The 23,330-nt window shown below is 43.7% G+C and overlaps 1 protein-coding gene across 2 annotated transcripts in view; it reads left to right on the forward strand.

Annotated features, from left to right (window-relative positions):
* Positions 1 to 1,001: 1,001 nt before the first annotated feature.
* Positions 1,002 to 23,330, forward strand: part of LOC139014520 (beta-defensin 115-like) — a 177,750-nt gene continuing 155,421 nt past the window's right edge. The window contains exon 1 of one of the 2 annotated variants that reach the window (XR_011472239.1): positions 1,002 to 1,065. The gene's annotated coding sequence lies outside the window, so the exon portion shown is untranslated. The remainder of the gene's footprint in view (positions 1,066 to 23,330) is intronic. The other variant, XR_011472241.1, reaches the window with a different exon arrangement.

The following is a 23,330-nucleotide window of genomic DNA, read 5'->3' on the forward strand; positions in this document are numbered from 1 at the left end:
TGGTTCACAAACTTAAGAGTTCCCAGGGTGAAACCTGAAACTGGCCTCCTGAACGTGGAGGGCAAGGAGAGATGGAAGAAAGACGCAGACCACTTTAGGTTGGTGGGTGGCAGTTTACTTTGTTTTTAATATATTTGTATTGATTTCAGAGAGGAAGGGAGAGGGAGAGAGAAATAAAAACATCAATGATGAGAGAGAATCACGGACCGGCTGCCTCCTGCACGCCCCACCCTGAGGATCCAGCCCACAGCCCGGGCATGTGCCCTGACCCAGAATTGAACGGCAACCTCCTGATTCATAGGTGGATGCTCAGCCACCCAGCCACACCGGCCAGGCGGTGGGTGGCAGTTTAATAACCGAGGGAACTTGCAAACGATGTTTGTCTTGGGGCGGGGGTGGGGGGGGTGGGGGGGGTGGGGTGTCACAAGATGAGGCCCCTTCACCCAGCCACCAGGATCTTAAACCGTTAAGATTCTGTTTAATAAATAAAAAATAAATAGACGTTTAATAAATAGGGACCTTGCCCAGCTGGTGTGGCTTGGGGGTTGAGCATCAACCTATGAACCAGGAGGTTGCAGTTCAATTCTGGCAGGGCACATGCCCGAGCTGGGGGCTTGATCCCCAGTGTGAGGCGTGCAGGAGGCAGCCGATCAATGATTCTCTCTCATCATTGATGTTTCTCTCTCTCTCTCCTGCTCCCTTCCTCTCTGAAATCAATAAATTTTTTTAAAAAAAAAATAGGGTCCTTAATGGGTTCAGTCACACAGTTTTCAGATGGTCTGCGCAACGTATTACTCTTCCAAGGCTGTGTCCTTTGAAAATGGCTCCCGCTATGGAACCGGTGGGCGGAACGTAAAGCCCAAGGAACATATATTCCGAGGACCGGCAGGGAGTGAGGAGCCTCTGATTGCGGGGGTCCAGCGTCCGGGTCAAGCTGGGGTCACGTCCTCGGGCGAGGAGCCGCGCGCTCTCCCCACCATTTGAGGACCCACCAGCCTGGGAGCGAGCTCTCACCGTAAACCCACCCTGCCGACTCCTTGACCCAGGACCTCCAGCCCCCAGACTGTGAGCAAATATATTTCTGTTGTTTACGCCCCCCGTCCATGGCGTTTTGTTAGCCTGAGCAGACTGAGGCACTGAGAAATATTAAAATTTACAGTATGATTATTTTATGCATTTTATCGTTCGCCTTTAAACTTGGAAATAAGATCACTGTTAAAATTTAAAAATCAATCCTCATATAAGTTATACTAGAAGAGTGGTGGTTTTATTCGTTTTAGCTTAATAATTAGGGCCATCAGATTTATTTTCAAAAAAGGAGAAGAAACCTTTTATTTTAAAAAGCCCCAGGGTTTCAGCCTTGGAAAAGAATGTCTTGACAGAAGCCACTGTGCCATTTTTCTGGGCGTAATGCCACGGTACATACATTATTTTATCAGTTTCATCACTGCCGGCCAGGTTGCAGTTTTGGTAACTCACAAGTTCACTTTCCCCGGTGAATGCGATTGTACTTAAAGACAGACTATTAAGGACAGTTTAATTTCATAATAGCACTTGGTTTTATTGGTTAAAATTCCTGTTGGGGTGGGCTGATAGTACAGCCTGTTAGCGTATTTCTCCCCGTCTCCCCCTCCTCCCTCCTTTCCTTCTTGGCCAAGAATACAATCAGAAAATTAGCTTTGAAAGAACAAGATTCAGAATTGTTTTTCGTTTTCTTCTTTGTAAGGAAAACAACTAGTTAAGAAACAGGAGCAAGCTAAGCGCGTACCTATTAGAATAGTAATTGAGACTGAGCGAGTTTACAGCTCTGCGTTCATCTTTTCCAGCTGCACCTGCTCCTCACAGTCCCTGTTTCAGTTAAGCTTTAGGAAAAACGAGAATGGGAGAGGAAGAGAGAAGGAAAGAGTCGTTCTTCTCGTGGAGAGCTGTTTACTTAAGTTATATGATGGAGTTTGTCATGGTTCTTGAAAGTTTAGATTTTAATATTTTATATTAACATTTTATTTTATGAGAGCCAAGTTTGTATAAATTAAAAGTTCTCTATTATCTTGATATAGTGAAGGATTTTTTCCTGTGATAATGAGATTTTTGTGTTTGTATCTTACTTTTTAACTTCTAAAATACAGTAAAATGGACTATATTTTGGGTGGACAGTTGCATGAGGTTTTTTTTTGACTCTTGTCAAAAAGGTTTATTAACATGGAATTACTTCAAATACAGATAAATTCTGTTCAAGTTTGAATATTTTCAATATACAGGAATTTAAAAGAAAAAATTCTGAGTCTTCACGTTGCAGTGTTATTTCATTTTAATTTTTACCTTTTAAAAAGTATTGGCACCGCCCGGCCGGCATGGCTCAGTGGTTGAGCATTTATTTGCCTTTGAACCAGGAGGTCACCGTTCGATTCCCGGTCAGGGCACATGCCCGGGGTTGGGTCTCAATCCCCAGTGGGGGGCATGCAGGAGGCAGCCGATCAATGATTCTCTCTCATCATTGATGTTTCTCCCTCTCTCTTCCTCTCTGAAATCAATAAAAACATATTTTAAAAAACGTATTGTCACTACAAGGTTCTGTAAAGAATAGAAGTGACAAATTTAAAACACATGAAAATCTTTTTTTAGATGAGTTTTAACTACCACGGAAATCAGAATGCAGAAGAGTTCTATCACCTCCCCAAATTCCCTTGGCATCCCTGACTACCACAGAAAGGAATTCTTTCATCTCCTGCCCAGGAAATCTAAGCCTGGCTGGCAGCCTATTTAAAGCTGAGAAGGGGAAGGAACCAGCCAGCCGTCTTATAGTTCAATAGATGTGTCCTTTTTTTCTCCTTTTTTAAAAAAATTGAATTGATTGGGGTGACATTGGTTCACAAACCCATACGGGTTTCAAGCGTACAACTCAACAAAACATCACCTTCACACTGCATCTTGTGCTCATCGCCCAAAGCAGTCTCTTTCCGGCCCCAGTTGTCCCCCTTTGCCCACTCCTCTTACCCCACCCCCTTTCCCTCTGGCTATCACCACACTGTTGTCTGTGTCTGTTTGTGAGATATATAATTTCTTTTGCTTAATCCCTTCACCCCTCTTCTCTGACAGCTGTCATTCTGTTTCATGCGTCTGTTTCTAGTTTGTTTGTTGGTTTATTTTGTTCATTCGATTCCATATACATGTGACAGCATATGGTATTTGTCTTTCTCTGACGGGCGTGTTTCACTAAGTATAATAATCTCCAGGTTCACCCGTGCTGTCACAGAAGGTGTGTTTGTATGGCTCTCATTTGACCTGGTGTCCTTGAGTCCAGCAGCTCCTTTTCATACTTTCAACGGAGAAGACATTTGCTTTTCTTTTTATAATAATTTCTCTTATTTTGCTCTGAGTAAAGACTGTGTAGTATTGAATTTATGCTTTTAATTTTTAAAATTTAATTAATTAATTTATTGTTAATCCTCATCCGTGGATATTTTTCCATTGATTTTTAGAGAGAGTGGAGGGGAGAGGGACAGACAGAGAGAAACATCAATGAGAGAGAGAGACATCGATTGAGTGCCTCCCATGTGCTCCCAACCTTGGTATGTGCCCTTGACCAGAATCGAACCTGGGACCCTTCAGTCCGCAGGCTGATGCTCTGTCCACTGAGCCAAACTGACGAGGGTTTAATTTTACTTTTAAACAATTTGATTCCTACCTGAAACTTTGCTAATTTTTGTGACTCTTCCATAGGTTTTTCAAAGAAATGCTTATTTTTTCTAATCATGCAGAATGTTCTTTCTCTGGATTGATTACTTCAAGTTTGTTGATTGTTTAGTAGAAGTTCTCTGTGTTCTTATTTTTCCCTCCTTGTACTTGATTTATTGATTTCTAATAAAGTGGAGGTCATTTACAGGATGAAATTTTAGGAGAGACATTCTGGCTGGGAAAACTTTATAAGAATAAATTTACAGCACCTTTTTAGTATCCTCTCAATTCTGTCTTTCTACCTTCTCTGTGGATGAAGGGGATAAAAGTGAGGTGTGGTATTGTATCTTTTCCAAGGGTTCTGTTTCATCCTTTGATGGTTCACCATTGATAGCACCACAGATAATTTTGGGATTGTGCCTTGAAGAAACTATTTACCTAAATTTTATGTATTAATGGAACTGTTTCTTTTTTTTTTTTTAGTTATTTTTTTAAATCTTTATTGTTCAGGTTATTACAGTTGTTCCTCTTTTTTCCCCCCATAGCTCCCCTCCACCTGGTTCCCACCCCACCCTCTGCCCTTATCCCCCTCCCTGCCACTGTCCTCATCTATAGGTGTACGATTTTTGTCCAGTCTCTTCCCGCACCCCTCACACCCCTCTCCCCCTGAGAATTGTCAGTCCACTCCCTTTCTATGCCCCTGATTTATTATATTCACCAGTTTATTCTGTTAATCAGATTTTTTATTCACTTGATTTTTAGATTCACTTGTTGATAGATATGTATTTGTTGTTCATAATTTTTATCTTTACCTTTTTCTTCTTCTTCCTCTTCTTAAAGAATACCTTTCAGCATTTCATATAATACTGGTTTGGTGGTGATGAACTCCTTTAGCTTTTTCTTTTTTAAAAAAAAATATATTTTATTGATTTTTTACAGAGAGGAAGGGAGAGAGATAGAGAGTTAGAAACATCGATGAGAGAGAAACATCGATCAGCTGCCTCCCGCACATTTGCCACTGGGGATGTGCCCGCAACCCAGGTACATGCCCTTGACCGGAATCGAACCTGGGACCTTTCAGTCCGCAGGCCGACGCTCTATCCACTGAGCCACACCGGTTTCGGCATTCTAGCTTTTTCTTATCTGTGAAGCTCTTTATCTCACCTTCAATTCTGAATGATAGCTTTGCTGGGTAAAGTAATCTTGGTTGTAGGTTCTTGCTATTCATCACTTTGAATATTTCTTGCCACTCCCTTCTGGCCTGCATAGTTTCTATTGAGAAATCAGCTGACAATCGTATGGGTACTCTCTTGTAGGTAACTAACTGTTTTTCTCTTGCTGCTTTTAAGATTCTCTCTTTGTCTTTTGCTCCTGGCATTTTAATTATGATGTGTCTTGGTGTGGTCCTCTTTGGATTCCTTTTGTTTGGGGTTCTCTGTGCTTCCTGGACTTAGAAGTCTATTTCTTTCACCAGGTAGGGGAAGTTTTCTGTCATTATTTCTCCAAATAGGTTTTCAATATCTTGCTCTCTCTCTTCTTCTGGCACCCCCATAATTCGGATGTTGGTTTGCTTGAACTTGTCCCAGAGGCTCCTTACACTATCTTCACACTTTTGGATTCTTTTTTCATTTTGCTTTTCCGGTTGGGTGTTTTTTACTTCTTCGTACTTCAAATCTTTGACTTGATTCTTGGGATCCTCTAGTCTGCTGTTGGATCTCTGTATAATATTCTTTATTTCAGTCAGTGTATGCTTAATTTCTAGTTGGTCCTTTTTCATATCCCTAAGGGTCTCACTAGACTTATTGAGGGTCTTACTAAATTTATTGGCGGTTTCTAGAAAATTCTTGAAAAACCTTATAACTGTGGTTTTAAACTCTATATCCAGTAGTTTGCTTTCCTCCATTTCTGTCATTTGTGACCTGTTTCTTTGTCTCCCCATTTTGGCTGCTTCCCTGTGTTGATAGAGTGGCTTTGTGTGCTAGGTGTCCTATAGGGCCCAGTGGCTCAGCCTCCCCAATTACCTGTGGTGGACACTCTTGGTGCACCCCTTTGAGGGCTGTGTGCACAGTCTTGTTGTAGTTAAGCCTTGATTGTTGTTGGTATCACTGGGAGGAATTGACCTCCAGGCCAGTTGTCTGTGAGAATCAGCTATGTCTACAGTGGGAGAACTTCTGTGCTGAAGACACCCTTATGGGGCAAGACTTGCTTCAGTGGGTCTTTGGTGCTCACTGAGTCTGCCCCCTGAGTGTGTCCCTTATGGATCTGAGGAGTTGTAATCTGGATGGTCCCACTCTGACCACTGGGTACACTGGCTCTTGGATCTCTAAGGAGGTGCTAATTTAGCCTCTGCCTGAGGCTACCCAGCAGGAGCTACAGAGAGATCTGCAGGTTCCTCTTCCTCGTTTGGGTTTTGGAGGTGCCCAGATGAGGCCCAGCTGTGAAGCAATGCAAGCTGCTGTGGGGCCTTGGGCCTTCTTTTGGATGTTCTGGGTCTTTCTGACCCAGTTGCAGTTTGTTAGGTAATCTTAGATCTCAAAGGGCCAGCCCATTCATATGCAAAAGCCTCTGCTAGCAGCTTGGGTGGGGCGGGGACTCAGGAAATCAACAGGGCAGAGCAAACAGCTATGGCTGATCCTCAGTCCTGCCCTAAGAGGTCCAGGGTCTCAGTGTCCTGGTAATCGCTGCAAGCACCTCTGAGAGAAAGCCGCCCTCGAGTTCCTCCCGCTGCCAGACAGTCCAGTTTCTCCCGTATGAATCTGGGTCCCCAGAGACTCGCCTGGAACGGAGTTCAGGGCCGTCGGGAGCTTGTGACTCCCTCCCGATTGAAAAAGACAACCGTGTCCTCAGTTGCCAGCCCTTTCCACGTGTGCCTCTATACCTCTGAACTTTACTTTTGCACCTCCTCTGAGTCTCAGTGTGCTTTTCTCTTTCCTTCTAGTTGTAGAATTTCCACTCAGCCAGCCTTCCTGTGGTTCTGGATGATGTCCGTTTTGTCTTTTAGTTGTATTTTTTTTTTTTTTTAATATATTTTATTGACTTTTTACAGAGAGGAAGGGAGAGGGATAGAGAGTTAGAAACATCGATGAGAGAGAAACATCGACCAGCTGCCTCCTGCACACCTCCTACTGGGGATGTGCCCACAACCAAGGTACATGCCCTTGACCGGAATCGAACCTGGGACCTTTCAGTCTGCAGGCCGACGCTCTATCCACTGAGCCAAACCGGTTTGGCTTTAGTTGTATTTTTGAAGTGGTTGTGCGAGGCAGCAGTTTTAGGTGTTTACCTATGCTGCCATCTTGGTTTCTCTGGAACTGTTTCTTTTTATAGTTATATTCTTTAATAAATTATCTATATATATAAAAGGCTAAGAGACTGTCTGACCAGCCAGTAGCTATGATGTGCATTGAACACTAGGGGGAAGATGCTCAACGCAGTAGCTGCCGAGCTGTGGTCACTTGGTAGTGGCGGTTCTTGGGTGACCCACCCCCGGAACCAGAGAGGAGGGAGCCTGATTCCTTGCAATGCCTCTCGCACTCTGGGACCTCTCAGGGGATGTCAGAGAGCCGGTTTCGGCCTGTTCCCCACAGGCCAGGCTGAGGGGCCCCACCTGCTGGAGGGAACCCACTCACTCCACAGATGCTCTTTGAGTTGTTGTGCTGGCCCAGGTGTGGCCAGCTGGGGAAGGGACCGCAGGAGGTTGGCTCCAGGGCATGTCTGGCCCTTCTCACCCAGTCCCGCCCCACCAGCCACCACCTGGGACAGACCACCTGCATTAGTCTCTGCACTGGAGAGACTAATTAATTTCCTTTCAATGTGCACAGATCTGTGCACCAGGATACTAGTTTGGAATAATAGGACAACAAACAAATCATTATATATAACAAATTTTTGGGCCATTTATAGCTGTTCTGCCCTAGGGATCCTTGTGAGTCCTTGAGCAAGAGTGGGGGAAGGAGTAGAAAACTAGAAAATGTTTTCCCAGTTTGAGTTGCAATATGCTAATTAATTATCATGTCTCTATTAGAGAATTACTTTTTCTTGGTAATCTGTTTACTGTAGAAACTTAGAAATATAAATAATTAAGAAAAAACATTGTCCATAATCCCATATTCTATCTTTAGAACCTCTTGCTATCAGAAATGTATTTATGATGATGAAGAAATAATTTATTTGCAATGCCATGTTATTTTCTAGAGAGTAGATACTAAGAAAGGTTATCATATTTGTTGACCTGGTTCTGGATGTAAGGATGTGAATAGGAGAAGCAGAGAGAGGACAAAATGACCTTCATATCACAAAGGGGAGAATTGGAGGTGGATAGGGGGCCAATGGAGAGGAGTGACTGCGAGACCCAGGGTCTGTGAACTGAGCTGTCCGCGGCTGAAGAAGAACTTGAAACAAACACACGCGCGCGCGTGCGCGCGCGCGCGCACACACACACACACACGAATTTTGAAAGGGCGTTATTATGAAGATTTGCTGTGTAGTGGTGATGCAAACCTTCTTCCCTGTCTTCCCATATCTTTGGTAAAACATTTATTTCTCATGACTGCATTGTGGAGTTGACTTTATTTTGGGATGCATTGCATTTCTTCTTTGAGAAGGCCATGGAGCAAAAAGAGTACATGTAGATAGGGCCCCAGCATTTTGGGTATCTGACTATGTGTGTGCATGTATTTTTATTATAAAATGAGATTAACCACCATGATTCTAAAATTATTTTTTGAATTGATAAACATGACTAGATTTATTCTATATGATTGAAGAAACTCTAAACTTATATTTTTTAAAGGAATGCATAGAGTTCCGCTTTATGAATATATTTATTTAACAGTCCCCTCATATCTGGACATTTAGGTAGTTTTTAGTTTTAAACTATGTTGTTAGGATTATGTTTGTGCATTATTTTTTATATGGGTTCTGCTTATTTCCACAGAATATATGTATTCCTAAAATTAGAGTCTCTGAGCAAAGACAATCAACATTTTTAAGGTTTTTTGAAAAGTGTCTTCCAGAATTTACCCATTTCTCCTAATTAGGAGTGTTTGATGACAAGACTTGTTTCTGTTTATACCCTGTCAAACTTAGGTTTGCAAATCTTTTGACTTTTTGAAAGTCTAATAGATAAAAAATGAGATCTCATAATAGTTTTAATTTGAATTTATTTAATTATAAGTAACACAGATTTTATTTTTTTGCCCATGTTTTTTGGGCATTTTAGTGGTTAAGTTGCTACTTCACGTCACATTCATTTTCTACCAGAGGTTTTGTGTTTTCCTTGTTACTTTATGTTAACTTGTTAACTTGTTAAGTTTTTAGGGTATTAATACTTCATTTTTTTAAAATTAATACTCTATTTTAAGATTTAAAAAAAAATGATTTCAGAGAGGAAGGGAGAGGGAGAGAGAAATAGAAACGTCAATGATGAGAGAGAATCATCAATTGGCTGCCTCCTGCACTCTCCCAGGGCATGTGCCCTGACTGGGAATCAAATCATGACCTCCTGGTTCATTGGGTGATGCTCAACCACTGAGCCATGCTGGCTGGGCCCATTTGTTTTTTAACTATGACACTTTAAATTTTCTGTTTCACTTTGAGGTTTATTTTAGTATATGTGCTGCCGAAGCAAGCACATTTGAGGTTTATTTTAATAGCTTTTATTGAGATACTAGAGGCCTGGTGTATAAAATTTGTGCACAGGTAGGGTCCCTAGGCCTGGTCGGCGATCAGGTTCCCTGCCTCCTCCTTCCCTCACCACACGCCGCCACCGCGTGGTCTGTCCATCCCCCCCGCCTCCCCACCTCCCTAACCCCTTCTTCCTTCACCACTGCATGGTTCCCCCTGCCTCCCTACCACCAGGGCTCCTCCTTCCCTTGCTCGCTCAGCGCTCCGCCACCTGCCGTGTTCTGAGCCGTCCCCTGGTGGTCAGCTCATGTCATCGTGAGTGATCGAATTCCTGGTCGAACTCCCGAGGGGACACTTTGCATATTAGCCTTTTATATATATACTAGAGGCCTGTTGCACAAAGAGATTTGTGCAATAGGCCTTTCCTTCTCCTGGCTGCCAGCACCGGTTTTCCTCCGGCACCCGGGACCCAGGCCTTCGCTCCGACCAGAGCTGCCTTCCGTCCTCCGTCTTCGCGGTCCCGGCCGAAGCTGCCTTCCGTCTTCCATCTTCGCGGCTCCAGCTCACCTTCAGTCTTCGCTCCGCCGCTTGGAGCCTACGTATGCAAATTAACCACCATCTTTGTTGGCGGTTAATTTGCATATCATCCTGATTAGCCAATGGGAGGCGTAGCGAAGGTATGGTCAATTACCCTGTTTGTCTATTATTAGATAGGCTATAGATAATTGACATACCATAAACTGCACACATTTAAAATTTGGTAAATTTTTTACTTACTAGTACGTATATCCATGCTAAGCCATCATCACAATCAAGACAATGAACATATCTATCATCTCTCAAGGTGTCCTGATGCCCCTTTGCAGTTCCTCCTGCCAGTTGTCTCTACCCACCCTCATATCCACAGACAATCTGCTTTCTGTCATTAGAGCTTACTTTGAATTTTCTAGAATTTTATATGAATGGAATCACACAGAATACACTGTTTTGGGTAGTTAGTTATTAAAGAAATGCAAATTAAAAAATCACAATGAGATACCATTACACACCTATTAGAAAGGTTAAAATGAAAAAAACTGATTGTACCAAATATTGGTGAGGGTGAGAAGCAACTGGAATTTTCATATGCTGCTGGCGGGAATGTATAGTGATACAACCATTTTGGAAAACAGTTGGGTATTTTCTTAAAAAGTTAAATATTCACCTACCATATGATCTAATCATTCCACACCTAGGTATTTACCTAAGAGAAATGAAAACATGGACCCATACAAAGACCTGTATATGAACATTCATAGACACATTGTTTGTAATAGCTCCAAACTGGGACCAACCAAAATGTCTATCGCCAAATCAGTGGGTAATAAAATTGTGGTACAATTTATACAATGGAATAGTATTCACAAATTAAAAAAAGGACTATTGATACATGCAAAAATATGAATACGTTTAAAGATGGTATCTTCAGACAGATAGAAATTTATGCTATGTAATCAGTTTATTCTTACATGAGTTTTGCCTTTTTTGCCATACCTACTTAGAACTTCCTTGCTCCCAAATTAAATATTTAAGTATGTAATCTTTTAATACTTTATTTTTCACCTTTTCATTTTAAAACTACCTGGAATTAATTTTGGTCTTGTAGGGAATTGGTATTTAAATTCTTTTTGGTATGGTTAGAATGTTTGCAGGATTGCTTGAAATTGTTTAGGCTCAGGTGTTCTGATTTGTTCTCAGGTTGAATTTGGTACCTGTGACACAAATGTTATACAACATTAATGGATATCAAACTTTAAGAGGAAATTTATACATGATCTTGCTTGCCCACTAAATAAGAAAGTCATAATTTTCATGAGTTTTTTTGTATTGCTTGAAGAGACAATTTTGCCATAATAGCAACCATATTATAAATGCCATTTTGAATAATGTTATTAGTGTGTATCATTATTCTATAAGCATTTCTTTTCCATTTGTCCATAATTATACATGTTACTTATATATAATATTTCATCATTCAGAATGTTCTAATTTTCTTGCCATTTAAATAACATTGCACTGAACCCTCTTGTGCCTATAACTTTTTGCTTCTTTGGAATAACTTATGATGCATAGAGCCAGAAGTACTGTTGTTAACTGGACTGAACAGATAGAAGTTCTGTTTCTTTGTCCTTATTTCCACTCTGCTTCCCAACAGGGTTACGCCAACTTTGCGGGTGGGCACATAGGAGTCACCAGCATCTTTCAGCCTTGCTTTCAGAGTGTTAGCAATGTTAGTTCTATGTACAGTGGGGGGAAAAAGTAGATCTACAGTTGTTCGTATGGAAAATAATACAATAATTAATAAATAGTAATACAAGAATAAACTGTGTTTTGTATACTCACAACTGTAAGCCTACTTTTGCCCCATCCTGTATTTTGTCCAGTTTATTACATGAATGAGTAAATGAATACCTCATCAGTCCATCCACTGGTCATGCATACACTTGCAGCTCTTTTTTTTTTTTTTTTTTAAATATATTTTATTGATTTTTTACAGAGAGGAAGGGAGAGGGATAGAGAGTTAGAAACATCGACAAGTGAGAAACATCGACCAACTGCCTCCTGCACACCCGCCACTGGGGATGTGCCCGCAACCAAGATACATGCCCTTGACCGGAATTGAACCTGGGACCTTTCAGTCCGCAGGCCGACGCTCTATCCACTGAGCCAAACCGGTTAGGGCCACAGCTCTTTTCTCTCTCTACTAATGCTCTGTGGCAGCCATGAGGGTACACCACTCAGGTCTCCTTTCAAGAGAACCCGTTGCCAGGATGTAATTGGTGGACAGCCTCTAGTTGCCAGAACTCCAGAATTCCGGTAGCATTCACGCCAAGGCCATGCTCTCCCTGAGCTGCTCCCAGCTGGTGACAGTGGGATGCTGGGGTCTGGACATTCCTTCCCCTTGGTGGGGCTCCTCTGAGGGACAGTTCTTGCTTTGGGCCTCCCCACCCCGTCTCATGACTGAAACTTCCTTAGATCTGCAGCCTCAGGCTCCTCCTTCCAAGGCCTCCTCCTGTCCTCTCTCCTTGTACAAGTATCAGACCAGCATTGCAGTCTGCAGACTCTCCTTGCCTACTGTTGCCTCTCACCTTTGTCCATCACAGGCGTCTCTCCTCAGTCAGTCTTTCCAGGTCTAATTCTGTCTTCGCATCACTCTCAGGGGACTCAAACTGGCATACCCTGTGGATGAATCCACGTGGCGTAATTCCTGTAGGGCCGATACGAACTCCAAATTCTTTTCTAAGTGAATGACAGACTGATGTAGAAGATAGGAGCTTTGAGGTTGGTCATAAGTTGAAGCCCCAGAGGAGGTAGCCCCAACAATTTACTGGTAGGTGATCTGATGATGTATAGTTCTCTGAGTCATTGGAGAGGTTTTGGTCTCATACTCATTCCTGGCCCTGCTTTTTTTGCTTTTTGTGGTTCGTCTGCATGGGTACCGATAGGCAGGTGGTGGCTTAATGGGCTCTGGCACCAAGCCATTCATGACACAACATAGTTTGTACCTGTCACACATGAACATAGATCTTTCAGAGGAATGACAGCGTAGCCTGCAGTGTCCGGGGACCTTACGCCCACATCTTGTTCCGCCCCCACTGGCTGCAGGGAGAGAAAAAGACCAGAGAAGTCAAAGTTAGAGGCAGCATAGGAACTACCAAGGGATGGGGGCCAGACGGGGACATTTGGATTTTTATTTGGAGACGTATGCTCGAGATATCCGGTGAATGAGACTTGGGAAGGCCGGTGAAGAGCAGACACAATCTCCCTTGATTGATGGCCTCTGGGAACTCAGAGGAGCCTTTTCTTTTTGCCAGTATCTGCATCTTTGCAGCTTATGAAGCCCTAGCTGGTGCTGCAGAATGTGTGGGTGAAAACGGGTAGGTGGGGAGAGCCAGGTTGTCATTGTCAGGGAGGCGCACGGACACAAATAAGGGAGAACTGGAGCTATTCTTACCCACCCACTGTCTCCCCTTTTATGGTGTTTCTGCTTCATTTGTTCTCAAGGAATATAAAGCTGTAAATATCAGTCAATCCAGGCCAAAAAAACACACAACTCATATCATTCTCCAAGAGCATTAAAGGGCAACTGATGGTTGCTACCAACAGTTTTTGTGTGTTTGCATTCAGACACTGCCCAGCACCAGAGACCACCTTCTAGTTAAACCTGGGGCTTTATCTCAGCGGTGCCTGCCATCAGCTCACAGCACTGGCATCTTCTGAACGCCCCCCGTCCTCCGGCTGACTTCACACCCATTGCCTGGCTCTCTGACCTCTTTCTCTCTTTGAGTCTTCATTCTCTCCTTGTCCCAGGGTTTGAGCTGCGCACCTTGTTTGCCATCCCGTGTGGAGCTTGCCCTCTAAGAGGTTTCCTCACCCTGCCCGCCCTGTGAAAGGGACCCCAGTCTCTTCCTCCCAGGCGCATTCTCACCTCTGAGCACTAGCCAGGGTTGGTCTCAAAGAATGAAAATTGTGAAGAAAAATGCCTTCTTAGTGTCTTGGGAGATTAAGGGAGGGTGCGAAAAGTGAGGAAAGATATTTTGGATGAGGTTGAGGCCGACCCTTGCTTTAGAACAGGAAAAATGTTTTGGGAACTGTGTGTTTTTTTGTTTTTGTTTTTGTTTTTGTACAAGGTTGTATAGGGTGGTGGCTGGGTATGGGGTACGAGCCCAGTGGTGGATGTGGGGAGATCCTTAGCTTAAGTTGGAACTGAGTGGGGCAAGCCCTGCCTCCTTCCACCCTCACTTGTCTGTTACCAGAGCCACCACATCTCGTGTTTCTGGCCCCCAGCTCTCCTTTTCCCTCCTCCACCCAGTTTACCTGGAGTCACCAGGAATCCGAGGGCTGCAAAGACCAGGAGCAGGATCTTCATGGCTGAAGGAATGGCCTGGAGAGCAGGTGGAGTTTTAATGGAGTCGGGGACCTTTGTGTAATGTGCTTGGAGCTGCTGCCTTTATAGGATCCACACGATGCCAGGATACTTGGCAGTGAACCAGAGGGATGGGTCTCTGCCACCCAGATCAATCCGATTAGATCAGATTGTCTACTAGTGTGCAGCCTGGATTGATTTATTGGGCACCTGTATTCTCGGCTGTTAGGAGGGAGAGAGGCAGAACAAAGACATCAGTTCATAGTGCCCCCTCTTTAAAACTGTGCTTCCAAGCCGGTGATGGTGAGGCTGTGGGGAAACTCGTATTCTCTTGCACTGGAGCTGGGAGTGTTAATTGGTAACAGTTTTAATTCTGGAGAGCAATTTGACAATATACATCAGAAGTAAAAAGTGCCTGCCTTTTTATTCAGAAACTCTATTCCTTGGGCTTTTGTCTAATGGAAATAATTGAACAAGTACACAAAGGTTAAAAAAATGCCAAAGGTTAAAGACAAAGAGTCTTAAAAGCAGCAAGATGTAACAGGTAAAGTGAACACAGCTTTTTAACATAATACTTGCTTAAACATTCCAGTTTTCACAATCCTATTAACCATTACACTTTCACATTCTTTTGATCTAATTGTAGCCTGAGTTAGGGCTTCACCAATGGATTTTTGGTACCATAGTTCATGGGATTTCTGTATCAAGGAGTTCTGGAAATTTCTCCATCTCTCAACCATTTTACCCATTCTTGTGCAAAACAAAAGGTGGAACCAAGGGACCCTGTCCCCCATTTTTTAAATAGAAAAAATTGCTATTGTGGTTGTCTTTTTTTTTTTGAGGGTTTGCTATTATTTTTATTTTTTAATAATTTTTTATTTTTCAACTACAGTTGACATACAATATTATATTAGTTTCAGGTGTATAGCATAATGATTAGACATTTATATAACCAGAGGCCTGGTGCACGAAATTTGTGCACTGGTAGGGTCCCTAGGCCTGGCCAGCAATCAGGGCCGATCTGTGGGGTGACCGGTGGGGTGATCGGGGCGGGGCCCCTGCTGGCAACCACTTTGGTCAGCCTGGCACTGCCCGTTCACCGGCTCCGCCCCTGCCACCGCCACTGGTAGCCTCTCTCTGTGGGGCAACTGGCAGGGCGATTGGGGGGGTCCCTGTTGGCACCTGCCTTGGAGGTGGCCGGTGGGGCAACTGGGGGGCAGCATCGGCCTGTTTGCTGGCCGGCCCCCCTCCCCTGCTGCTGCCGCTGGTTGCGTCCCTCTGCAGGTGCGAGCGGGGCCGGCACTGGCAGTGGGTGCGAGGGGTAATCACTGGCAGTCGGTGCGAGAGGCAGCTGCTGGCCCCAATCTCCCCTCAGGAGCAGGGGGAGGTGGAGAAGCCCTGAGGGGCAGTCGGGGCGGGCAGCCACTGCTCTCACCCATTGATGGCACCGAGCGATCAGGGCTGATGCCGGGCGCCAGAAGGGGTGCAAGCGGTGGCTCCGGTGCCGGCAGTGGTTGCAAGTGGGGCCAGTGCGGGTGGCAGTTGTGAGTGCTGGGCGGGACTGCGACGTGCGGGAGCAAAGAATTTTCAGTAACCATCACAGGCTTGCCCCGATGACAGCAGGTGTGCCCCGTCTTGGTCTGGTGCCCCTGCTCACCTGCTCCACCATCCTGCCATGTTCCGTGCACGCCCCCTGGTAGTCAGTGCATGTCATAGCCACTGGTTGTTTGGTTGTTCCAGTTGTTCTACTGTTCAGTCTATTTGCATATTAGCCTTTTATTATATAGGATGTAAGACCCCAGAGGGGAAGTTGTGACAACAAATTTGATTTTTAGTTTTTCAGTTTTGCAACAATAAGATTATATGGGGTGTCCGTGTGAAAGGGGCCCTCTTAACAGCATTTACCATGACCTGGATAAAGGGCATTTTCAGCAGGTGACTATCCTGGTTATCATAAAGCTAGTCCCACATGGCTTGCATACAAAGCATAGCAGCTGCTTCATCTGGGTGTTCCATCTGGCATTCACAGGCAGAGAGGAATAGCCCACATTCTCAGGGTAAACATACCTACTTTTGTCCAGTGCGTTAGGCTGGCTGTTCCCTCAGGAATAACCTCCTGTGTGTTTGAGGCATATATAGCCATCTGTGATTGTTCCATAGTGAGCTGTGGGCCCTGAACAAACCCAGCATGCTTTTCCACTCTGCAGCATTCAAAACCAAAGAAACAGCCCCCAAATTAGTTACTCCCACAATCCATGTTACTAAAGGTTCTTCAGGAAGCTCATGATACTAATCCAAAGTGAAACAACTCCCTCTCACTAGTAACCAGGTTTCTTTTCTCTTTCCGCATGTTGATTACCTTCTTGTTCCTTCATAATCGGGAGTCAGTTTTGAGGCTAGTGGTGGAAGGTCAGACTCACCGAAATCTGAGCTTGGTCTAGCACAAAGGTCTAACGCAACTTTTTTTTTTTTAGAGAAAGAGAGAGAGAGAGAGATATGAGAGAGAAACATCGATTGGTTGCCTTCTGTATCCGCCCTGCCCAGGGATCAAACCCACAACCCAGTTATAAGCCCTGGCTGGGAATTGAACCCAGTAACCTTTTGGTATACGGGATGACGCTCCAACTAACTGAGCCACCCAGCCAGGGTTTTTCAACTTTTAGTTTAGCTCTTACAGATAACAATAACCAAGGGATTGAATATTTTGCTTTTTTCTAACTTGTTTGCATTTCTTTATGCATCCAGTGGGACCAACTTCCCAGGAGTTGGAATCTTCTCTAAATTCCATTGGTAACTTTTACCTTGACTGATTGCAGCACAGCTGCTGCTCCATACCATGGGGGACCACATGGCCACCCAGGAATCAAAGGTTCCTCATCCCATGCCCTTTCGTCCGTTTTCTTCCCAAACTACATGTTTCCCTGAGCTAGGATAATTTGAGCATATCCCAGTTCTGACACTGATTTGACTGTGTGTTTTCCAACACCAATAAGCAGTCAACTCAATCTGACACTATCTCCTCGGAGATAGCATCAGACCCCACAGTTTCAGAGCTCGGTCTAAAAGACTGGCCCTCCACTCCCATCAGGCATCAATCAGAAGTCTAGGTTGTCACCAGTGCTTCTGACAAACTGGCTAGACATCAGAGATTTCCACAACCTCCTCCTTTGGTTCAATCAGTTTGCTAAAGTGGCCCACAGAACTCCAAGAAACATTTTGCTTACTGGATTACCAGCTTATTATAAAAGGATATAACTCAGAAACAGCCACATGGAAGAGATGAATAGGGCAAGGTATGGGTGCAGAGTTTCCATGCCCTCTCTAGCCATGCTAGTCTCTCTGAATCTTTAAGTGTTCACCACCTGGAAGCTCTCTCTTTCTAATCTTCTCACAATGCTGGAGGCTGGCAATCCAGGGTCAGGTGTCAGCAAGGTCAGTTTCTGATTAGAGCTCTCTTCTCGGCTGTTAAAATAGTTGCCTTCTCACTGTGTCCTTACATGGCCTTACTTGGTGTGCATGCATGGAGAGTGAGTGAGCTCTCTGGTTTCTCTTCTTATGAGGAGACTAATGCTATCAGAGCAGGGATCTATATTTATGACCTCATTTACCCTTAATTACTTTGAGATCTCATTTCCAAATATATTCACATTGGGGATAGGACTTCAAAATATGAGTTTTTGGGAGACACATGTATTTAGTTCATGACACCCAGTAAGACCTATTTCAATTTGTTTTGTCTCTTTTACTTCCTTTAATTTGGAATATTTATACATCATTTCTTTGTCTTTTTGACATTGTAATTTTTTGAATAATATAGTCCTTCCTATTTTGCTTTAATAAAATGTTCCTCATATGTTTTTATCTGTTGTTTCCTTGTGATTAGATTGCGCTTATGCATTTTCAGTTGGCATTTAGCATAGATGATATTGTACCCTTCTCAGATATGACATCTAATGTCCATCTGTCCCTTCTAGGCAGTGTTAACTTTGATCAGATGTTGAAGGTGTTGCCCAATTTCCCCACTACTTTATATGCATAGTACTGTGATGTTTCTCTCATACTCTAAGACCTTGCAAATCTCTGCCCATGATAAAAATTTCATCCTAGATTTAGCAACCATTGGAAATTCTTGCCTGATATAATTTCTACCCTGATGGTTGCAAAATCACCCTATCTACTTTTGAATGTGCTCAGTCTTTATGACTTATGATCAGAACCTTCATTTCCTTAGATTTCTTCACTCACATGTGAACATTAGAAGTTCATTTTTAAAAATTGATTGATTTGAGAGAGAGAGAGAGAGAGGTCAATCTGTTGCTCCACCTATCCATGCATTAATTGGTTGCCTCCTGCCATGTGCCCTGACCAGAGACGAAACCTGAAATCCCAGCACATCGGGACAATGCTCCAACCAACTGAGCTACCTGGCCCAGGCCAGAAGTTCATTGTTCTTTGAAGTTATGTTTCATGAAGAAACACAATTTAAAAGTCAGTTCACAAGAGTTATCATGTTTGTGTAAGCAGAGAATAATAAAGCCACTATCAACTGAGGGCATCAGCAGTTGCCTGGATTTCTCCTATATTTGTAACCTAAATATGTGCCTCAGAAAAATGAATAAAAGCACAAATTTCAGTGGCCTGCAGGGTTGCCCACAAATTATGGAAGGACAATTTTAATGTATGAGTTTGAAGAGTAAAGTATCTCTGTACTTTTATTAGTAAAACCTAAAACTTTACTTCCTTTTTTACTGGCTACTCCTTGTTCATAAACACTCTAAACATTTTGCAAATGGGCTACTAATAGAAGTCTCCTTGTCTTCGTGTGGGTTATTTTTAGATCAAAGGCCATGGACATTTCAATTATTCTCTTAATTTTGTTGGGTTCAGTCCGTTGCTATAGCTAGTTGAAATTTCCAACTCTGTCTTCTTGTGTATTTACTGTTCTTTCCAGCTCCATGTCATTATCAAATTTTGTAACCACGCTTATTTTTGCTTCTTCCAAAAAACTAATTAAAAGTGAAATATATAGGTATTTCAGGCAGTTCTGAATGATGGTTGTTCAGTATTTTAGTTTTAATTTTGATGTGGTTGTGGGAGGTGGCAAGTACTGGTGTTTACCTACTCTGTTGTCTTGGTTCTCCTTTCATTTATTTTAATATATATTTTTAATTTTTCAGTTTTAAATTCTAAAAAATACTTTTGGGATCTCAATATATAAGTTTTCTTTCTCTCTTTCCCCCCCGTACATCAAGACTGGTAGGAGGGGTGGAGGTGCGGAACAGGCTGGTCCGAAAACCAAGTGTAGTGTTTTCTTAATCGGGAGGGATATGTCTGCTGCAGAGGCCTCTTGTGAGAAGCAAGGGGTCCCAGCCCCACATCAGCCCCTGAGCCCAAGGTTTCAGAGCTGGGAAGAGAAGTCCTCATAACTTCAGGCTGTAAAAAACCAGCAGCAGTTGTCTCAGGCAATTCCTCTTAAAGGGCCAGTGCATGAACTTACATGGATGGTCCTGCTCCCTCTGAGCTCCAGTGCTGGGCAGTGGCTTTGGGGAATCTAGGGCCATATAGGGAGGAACTGGATTGTCTGGCATTGGAGCAAGAAGTTGGAGGCAGCTTTCTACCAGACAGGGGTGCTTGCTTGCAGGGGTCATTGTTCCAATGCTGAGACTTCCCCCATTGTAGAGCTGACTGGCAGCCATATATGAGTTTCCTTCAGCGTGGCTCACACTGTTTGCTCTGCCCATGTGATTCCTCGAGACCAAGTCCCATCCATTTTGCAGTCTCAACCAAGCTGTTGGCAGCAGCTTTTCCATAAGAATAGCCTATTCTGGCTCAGGTTTCAGACTCCTAAAATCTCTCAAACAAGCAGCAGCTGGCATCAGTGTGCCCCATACCTATCAATAAGAGGCCCAAGACCTGGCACTAGCACCAGCCTGCCTAGATTCACAGCTTGGCCTCACATGGGGACTTCCAGATTACAACTCTACACATCCACAAGTGACATATTCAAGGGGCAGACTCAGTGAGCACCAAAGCCTCACTGAAACGAGTACTGATCCATAGGGTTGTCTCCTGCACAGCAGTTCTTCCACTGTAGTCACAGCTGGTTCTCACAGCCAATTGGCCTGGAGGTCAATTCCTCCCAGTGATACCAACAGCAATCAAAGTTCAACTACAACAAGACTATGCACACAGCCCACACAGGGGCTCAGCTAGAGTACCTAGCTTAGGTGACTAGAGAGGCTGAGTCACTGGGCCCTACAGGACACCTACTACACAAGGTCACTCTACCAATTCCAGGAGATGTAGCAGCTCTGCCTAATATATAGAAACAAACACAGGGAAGCAGCCAAAATGTGGAGACAAAGAAACATGTCACAAATGAAAGAACAGAAGAAATCTCCAGGAAAAACAAAACAAAAACTAAATGAAATGGAAGCAAGCAAACTACTGGATACAGAGTTCAAAACAATGATCACGAGGTTGCTCAAGGATCTAATGAAAGCTTCAAGGGACTTAGTGAAACTTTCAAGTATCTTAGTGAGACCTTCAAAGACATGAAAAAGGACCAGTCAGCATATACCTACTGAAATAAAGAATAATTTACAGGGATTCAACAGTAGAGTAGAGGATTCTGAGAATAAAATCAATAATTTGGAATATGAGGAAGCAAAAAACACCCAATCAGAAGAGCAAAAAGAAAACAGAATAAAAAAATATGAAGATAGTGTAAGGAGCCTCTAAGACTGTGGTTCTCAACCTTCTGGCCCTTTAAATACAGTTCTTCATGTTGTGGAACAACCATAAAATTATCTTCGTTGCTACTTCTTAACTATAATGTTGCTACTGTTATAAATCATAATGTAAATATCTGATATGCAGGATGGTCTTAGGTGACCCCTGTGAAAGGGTCATTCGACCGCCAAAGGGGTCGCGACCCACAGGTTGAGAACTGCTGCTCTAGGACAACTTCAAGTACCAACATTTGCATAATGGGGGTACCAGAAGGAGAAGAAAGAGAGCAAGATATTGAAAACCTATTTGAAAAAATAATGATAGAAAACTTCCCCTACCTGGTGAAAGAAATAGACTTACAAGTCCAGGAAGCGCAGAGAACCCCAAACAAAAGGAATCCAAAGAGGACCACACCAAGACACATCATAATTAAAATGCCAAGAGCAAAAGACAAAGAGAGAATCTTAAAAGCAGCAAGAGAAAGAGACTCAATTACCTACAAGGGAATACCCATACGACTGTCAGCTGATTTCTCAACAGAAACTTTGCAGGCCAGAAGGGAATGGCAAGAAATATTCAAAGTGCTGAATACCAAGAACCTACAACCAAGAGTACTTTATCCAGCAAAGCTATCATTTAGAATTGAAGGTCAGATAAAGAGCTTCATAGACAAGAAAAAGCTAAAGGAGTTCATTACCACTCAACCAGTATTACATGAGATGTTGAAGGTTATCCTATATAATAGAAGCCTAATATGCTAAGTGTCCGGTCATTCGTTCAACCAATCAAAGTGTAATATGTTAATGATATGCTAAGGCCGCTCAACTGCTTGCTATGATGTGCACTGACCACCAGGGGACAGATGCTCCGATCAGTAGGTTAGCTTGGTGCTGGGGTCTGGCCGATCAGGACTGAGTGAGATGGGCTGGACACACCCTGGAGCCCTCCCACAGTCCCTCCCTGGCTAGCCAACCTCCCTCATCCCTCCCCGGCCCCAATAGTGCACTGGTGGGGTCCCTCGGCCTGGCCTGCTCCCTCTCTCAATCTGGGACCCCTTGGGTGATGTCGGAGAGCTGGTTTTGGCCTGATCCTGGATCTTGCAATATGGGACCCTACTGGTGCACAAATTCATGCACCAGACCTCTAGTTCTTTAAGAAGAGAAAGAAGAAAGGGAAGGGGAAGGGGAAGGAGAAGGAGAAGAAGAAGAAGGGGAGAAAGGGTCTTTATCTGACTGCAGCCATAAGGTAATCCAAGATCGGTGCTTACAAGTACATCCAGGAGCTATGGAGGAAGAAGCAGTCTGATGTAATGCGTTTCCTTCTCAGGTGCATTGCTAGCAGTATTGCCAGCTCTCTGTGCTCCATAGGACCCCCGCCCCACTCAGCCTGAAAAAGTGTGCAGGCTGGGATATAAGGCTAAGCAAGGTTACGTCACATATCAGATTCATGTGCGCCGTGGTGGCTGCAAAGCTCTGTTCCTAAGGGTGCGACCTACAGCAAATCTATCCACGTAGTGTTAACCAGCTAAAGTTTGCTCAAAGCTTTCAGTCTGTTGCCAAGGAGTGAGCTGGACGCCACTGTGGGGCTCTGAGAGTCTGGAATTCTTATGGGTTGGTGAAGATGCTACGTACAAATTCTTTGAGGTTATCCTCATTGATCCATTCCATAACGCTATGAGAAGGAATCCTGACACCTAGTGGATCACCACACCAGTCCACAAGCACAGGGAGATGTGAGGGTTGACATCTGCAGGCTGCTTGGAAAGGGCCTCAGGTTCCGCTACACTACTGGTGGTTCTCATCGTGCAGCATGTAGAAGGCACAGTGCCCTCCAGCTCCACTTTACCACTAATAAAAGTAATGCTTGTAAAATTCTTTCCTACAGAATGGCAATACATACATGTCTATCAACAATTGAATTTAAAAATAAAAATAAACGAACAAGGGATCTAACGAACAAAATAAACTGATTACTAAAATAGAACCATGCCCGGCTGGTGTTGCTCAGTGGTTGAGCATCTACCTATGGACCAGGAGGTTACAGTTCCAATCCCGGTCAGGGCACATGCCCTGGTTGCAGGCTCAATCCCCAGGGTGGGGTGTGCAGGAGGCAGGCGATCAATGATTCTCTCTCATCACTGATGTTTCTATCTCTCCCTCTCCCTTCCTCTCTGAAATCAATAAAAATATATTAAAAAATAAATAAAACCAGAGGCATGGAAACATGGAACAGACTGACAAATATCAGAGGGGAAGGGGGTGGGAAGAGATTAACGAAAGATCTTATATGCATTACCTATGGACACAAACAATAGGGTGGTGAAGGCCTGGGGCGAGGTGGGAACTGAGTGGAGGGGCCAATGCGGGGAGATAAGGGGGATATTTGTAATACT

The sequence above is a fragment of the Myotis yumanensis genome, unplaced genomic scaffold (genome assembly GCF_028538775.1).
Source record: "Myotis yumanensis isolate MYYU_CA2020_CCGP unplaced genomic scaffold, mMyoYum1.0.hap1 SCAF_7, whole genome shotgun sequence".
Lineage (NCBI taxonomy): Eukaryota > Metazoa > Chordata > Mammalia > Chiroptera > Vespertilionidae > Myotis > Myotis yumanensis.